The following is a 5,943-nucleotide window of genomic DNA, read 5'->3' on the forward strand; positions in this document are numbered from 1 at the left end:
AACTTTTTATTTAGTATTCTGTAGTTGTTTAACACACACTTAAACGGTCTTACTGGGGGAGGGGAAAGGGGAGGTCCTTGCAGATTCCCAAGGAAATGTCAGAAGGGCAAAATGGCCAGCATTATCCATTTGCATTTTGGGGTTTACTGGGTGATTATTTCCTTACACAGGCATCTGATTTCAGGTTTTTCATACTGAGATCATGGAGGTTTTAGTTGGAAGACACCCTGAAATCTTGAGTAGCATACCCCAACCACCCTCTAACAGCTAGTTTGTTTGTATAGGCAGAATGATTCATCTCTCCATTTTAGATGGCTAGATGTTTTGTGGAAGATCTTAGAATTGCTTGCCTCACTTACTGGGAAAAATCATATAGGAAGTGGCCTTTAGGGACACTTTAACTTGGAAAGTTACAACACTAGTACAACAAGTCTTAACACATTTAACATTTGCTTGTTGAAAAGCAATGTCATAAAGTCAAATAATATTAAACACGTTTTACTTTTTTCCTCACAAGAACATAAAAATTATGGAGGGGAACTTAACAGTGAATTTAAAAAAGGTAACACAATTTTTCTTTTTAGTAGTCCTTGGGTAGTTATGACAGAATAGCTTCCACTTTTTGTTTGTTTCTTTGAACTGGGATTTTGGTCCAAAGTTTTGTTTGTTTCTAGTATCTGCTTCTGCCTCCCCCTCTATCAGATCGGCATCCTCCACGGCCACCACCTCTTGGTGCTCCGCGGCTTGAACTGCTGTAGGAATCACGTGGAGGAGGGTACCCCCTTTCCATAGAAGGGGGAAGCCCTCTTTCTTGTCTGCCAACCCGATCACGACCACTTGAGTAGAGATCACTTCGGCTGCTTGAGTAACTGCTCGACTTCCACCATATCCGTCACGTGAGCCGCTGTCATCATCATAGCGACTGCTTCCACCATAAGATGGCGGGGGCCCTCGTGTAGGTGGAGCACTACGTGAGTTACCATCTCTCATATGAGTCTCTGTAGGAACCTCCACTTGGATGATCTGAATAGTCACGATCACGACCATATCCATCTCTATCGCTATAGCCTCTTGATGGATAGTCATCACGTGAACTGGAATGCCCATAGTCACGGTAAAATCTCATGGTGGTGGTGCATAATCTCTTGTATCACGAGAACTTGGGTAATCTCTGCTGCAATAGCTGTGTTTAGTAGAATACCCATCATCTCTTGGGGACAAATAAACATCTCTACGAGAAGGCAGCGGTTCTCTTCGAGGTGGACCTCCATAACTATCTCTTCCATGTGATACCGGAGCTCTTCCTCCCATTCCACTGCTGCTGTGAACTGGTCCTGAAGGTGCAGATCTCTTAGGAGGAGGACCCCCACTTCTTGGTGGTGGTCCTCTTTTTACTGGGAGTGGTCCCCTGGAAAAACTCATGCTAAAATTCATGGAATATCCACTGTCATCCATGTGTCCTTCCCGTGAGGGAGGTCCCCTGGTTCCTCCACTTCCTCCTCTTCCACCTCTAAGACCTCTTGGAGGGCCTCTACTTCTTGGAGGTGGAGGTGGCCCACGTCTACCACTTTCAAATGATGGTTTGGTGGCTTGTTCCACTTTGATGGCTTTTCCATCTAATGACTTTCCATTCATGTCTCTGGCTGCATCCTTAGCGTCTGCTGGGCTTTCAAAGGTGACAAAAGCAAATCCTCTTGATTTGTTGGTTTCACGGTCTTTCATCAAGAGTACTTCCACTATTCGTCCATATTTGCCAAATATTGCTTCAAGAGCTTTCTCATTTGTTTCCGTATTAAGCCCACCAATGAAGAGCTTTCCTGGGCGATCTGCTTCAACCATTTTTTTTTTTTTTTCTTGTCGGTAAGTCGGAGGGGTGACAATGGGTTCAAGCTCCAACGAGCTTGCCGAGAGGGGCTTCCTAGCAGCTTAGCACCAAAAGCGGCTGCCGAGTCCGAGTACCGAAACACGAAGCCGCTAGCACTACTGCGCAACGAAGAGTTCTTTTTACTTCTTACTCCACACCTCATCTCTGGGTGATAATACTTTCATCATGATAACTTTGGTTATCATCTATATAGGCTGATGATTTCCTCTTCCAAGCAGTAACAGCAATCTTTTATTGAGTAATGTGCCTAGCACTGTCCTAAGTGCTTTTCATTATGATATCCATTTTGTACAGATGAAAAAACTGAAATACAGTGGGGTGAATTAACCTATTTTACTACAGTCACTGTGTTTCGTTTGTATAATTTACTCTATCACAAAGAAATTTAAAAGAATTTAAAAGAATGAAAAATTGTTAGGAAGAAGACAGTTGAAGACCTATATATCACACAATCACCTGTATTAAAAATGGGAATATTTCACATTTCTGTGTGATTTGAGTTTTTAAAATAATATTAAAAACCTTTTTAATGGAACACAGGATTCTGGTGGACACGTTAGCAAAAGAGACAAAGAAGTGTTCGTGATGTCTGATCTGGCTATATTTTTCACTTATGCCAAATACCAAAACCTTGTGTTCTTCGGTTAGGTACAGAATTTAACAAATAATACTATGGAATAAGTTTTATAGTAGAATTTACTTTTCAAAGAGCCCAATTTAAATACAATGGTTTTCTTAAACTTTTTTTTTTCTTTTTTTTTTTTTGAGACAGGGTCTCACTCTGTCACCCAGGCTGGAGTGCAGTGGCATGTTCACACCTCACTGCAGCCTTGACCTCCTTGGGCTTAAGTGATCCTTCCACCTCACCCTCCCAAGTAGCTGGGGCCATAGGCACATGGCACCACACCAGGCTAATTTTTTTGTTTGTTTGTAATTCTTGCAGAGATAGGGTTTCACCATATTGCCTAGGCTGGTCTTGAACTCCTAGGCTCAAGTTATCCTTCAGCCTTGGCTTCCCAACGTGGTGGGATTACAGGCATGAACCAAGCCTGGCATTCTTAAACTTTTGACATTGTTTTCCACACAAGAAACAGTCACAAACTCCCATGCTCTATTCACTTGAAAAGACAATTTAAGAACATTTAAGAAGCTACTTTAACAACACATTTCTAGAAAGCTTAATTACAGATGGAATGGGACAAATGTTAAAGGGTAGACATTCCCCCATCCCCAGTCCCTCTTCTCAGTGTGCCTTTCCTTATATGACGCTACCTTAAGTCTACTAGATAGTCATTATATTTAGAAACACAAATGAAATCTTAATTACTAACATCTTAAATTCATTCAAATAAAAAAAAAAGAGAGAGAGAGATCCAAGCTTACATGAGGTCGGTTTGATCCAGAACAATTTTCACAAACTTTAATTCATTAAATCCAAAGTAATAAGGTTTTACTAGATTAATAATTGAAAAGCTATACAATCCAGTCAATTATTTAGTTGGGAAAAACAAGTGTAACACACTAAAAAGGAGATTATGGCAAAAGCAGCTCCAATTCAGTTAAATGAATTTGTTATCCAACAGACCTGATATATTCAGAGAAAAATTTTCCTGTGGGTTATGAAACACTAAAGAACATCTGTTTCTTGAGTACCTCAAAGGAGTTTAGCTTGGTAGAGAGAAAAGAGAGTGGAGGCGAAAAAGAATAAAGGTCATGATCTTAACCCTCCAGGAACAGGGCACAGGTACACAAAAATATCAACAGGAGCAAGTGTCGCTTGTCTTATAGAAGAGTGGAATTTCAGAGAGATTAACTGCAAGGTCAGCTTCTGCTTACAGAGGTGTTAAATTACAGTGTAGCTGAAGTCAAGGTTTGTCAGCAGGATTTGATTTGCTGGAGTTTTAATGTCAACTGAAAACATTACTTTTATTCACTAGTAGAGTAAAAATCATAAGAGTGATATAATATTTTTGGAAAATTAATCAGGCAGAAATATTCAGTGTAGATAAAGTGGGCAGAAGATACTAGAATCAAGGAGAACAAGTAAGATTCTTAAGATAATCTAGGCACGAAGTGATAAAGTCTAGGTTAGTAAGAAGTGGAAGGAGGAGGTGCTATAGTCACAAACTATATTTTGAAAGAATTAATGGGACCTCTCTTTGTCCAGTGTGTCTATCTCCAATGACACATTCGCGGGATAGAGAATGAAAGCAGGGCAAAAGTCAAAATTTCCACGGGTTATGACTAACTCAAACCCAGACCTACCTACCTTGCCTACTAACAGTGGTGGATTATCCGGGCACCAAAATCCCAATTTAGGCACCCTATGTAGCAGAAGCTGTTAGAAGTCACAACTTGAGGCAGAACCCTTGACACAGATCACCACCACCTCGCCTAAAGCTTACGTAACAGCAAGCCCTAACCGCACCACCAATCAGCAATATCCAGACACTCTACCTTCCTAATATGGAACTGAGGTGCTCAGCTGTCTTTTCACTTTAGAAGACCTATCCCATTTTTTCCTCCTTCAAACCTCATCTCCCAGAGCCTCCACTCTATACTGAACTGGGTTCTCTCTTTGATAGTAAAACATTTCCTCTCAGCACTCAATCTTTGGTTTCATTCTCCCAAACAGCTGCCTCTGTTATAAGGAAATAAGGAATTACTACAGGGAGAGATGAGAGCTGAGAAAAGATCATTTCGGGGATACAACAAGAAACAGTTAAATGCGGAGAACACGTGCTGAGCAAACTGGGGCAGCAAGATACAAGAAAGCTGCCCAAGGTTAAATGGACAGAAAGTGACAGAAACAGAATGTGAATAAGTATGGCTCCAACAGACCATGCTTCTATTACACCACATTACCCCTCTCAACATCAGCACAAGAACATGAGGGCTGAGAGTAGGCTATTTGATTTAACAGAGATTACAAGTGATCCTCTACAGTAGTTTCAACAGAATTGTGGGTAAAGAGAAAGTGGGAATAGTGAGTTTATGTAATTTTCTACAGAAGCTAAACAGAAGATAGGAGAGAAATTGAATGGCAATGTGAAAGGTCAACAGAGTGACTTTGTTTACGGGTGTTTAAGGATGGTGGGGGGACTTCTTCTATTCTGAAGACAGGAAAAATAGACATTCTTTTTTTTTTTTTTGAGACGGAGTTTCGCTCTCGTTACCCAGGCTGGAGTGCAATGGCGCGATCTCGGCTCACTGCAACCTCCGCCTCCTGGGCTCAGGCAATTCTCCTGCCTCAACCTCCTGAGTAGCTAGGATTACAGACACGTGCCACCATGCCCAGCTAATTTTTTGTATTTTTAGTAGAGACGGGGTTTCACCATGTTGACCAGGATGGTCTCGATCTCTTGACCTCGTGATCCACCGGCCTCGGCCTCCCAAAGTGCTGGGATTACAGGCTTGAGCCACCGCGCCCGGCCAAAATAGACATTCTTAGAGAGGAAAAGATAAATGATAACCAGAGGAGGTGGAAAATGACAATGCAGGCAAGATTCTACAGAAAACAAAGGATTGGCTTTAGAAAGGAGAAACAACACCTTCTCTACTGAGACCAGGAAGGTTGGATAAGCAATAACAAGCTGAAGCAGAGGATGAGGTTTTATTAACGTACTCATGCCAGCAGGTCTCAATCACCTCCATATAACAAGATGCAGAGTTAGTTATTGAGTATGACGTGAAGAAGCTATGTTCGGTAGGTTCAAAGAAAAGGGAAGACTCAAAAGTATCCTAAGCTGAAATGTCCTTAAATTCAAGAATTGGTTTCATGAAATAATCACCTACTTTTGTAAAATTAGTAAGACAGAAATTCTCTATATTGAGTTAACATATAAAAAGGATGCCTGTAATTCCAGCACCCCATCTCTACTAAAAATACAAAAAAATTAGCCGGGCATGGTGGCAGGCACCTGTAATCCCAGCTAGTCAGGAGACTAAGGCAGGAGAATCGCTTAAACTTGGGAGGCAGAAGTTACAGTGAGTCAAGATCACACCACTGCACTCCAGCATGGGCAACAAAGGGAGACTCCATCTCGGGGGAAAAAAAA

General features: G+C 41.4%; 1 protein-coding gene and 1 pseudogene across 4 annotated transcripts in view; both read right to left on the reverse strand.

Annotated features, from left to right (window-relative positions):
• The window catches only part of SPPL3 (signal peptide peptidase like 3), a 149,807-nt gene that overhangs the window by 57,764 nt on the left and 86,100 nt on the right, over nucleotides 1-5,943 (reverse strand). The gene's annotated exons all lie outside the window — the stretch shown is intronic.
• LOC108290444 lies at nucleotides 140-2,005 on the reverse strand (annotated as a pseudogene). The gene has a single exon (XR_001819578.2). The product of XR_001819578.2 is annotated as an RNA-binding motif protein, X chromosome-like (transcript).

Source organism: Cebus imitator, unplaced genomic scaffold, assembly GCF_001604975.1.
Source record: "Cebus imitator isolate Cc_AM_T3 unplaced genomic scaffold, Cebus_imitator-1.0 Scaffold434, whole genome shotgun sequence".
Lineage (NCBI taxonomy): Eukaryota > Metazoa > Chordata > Mammalia > Primates > Cebidae > Cebus > Cebus imitator.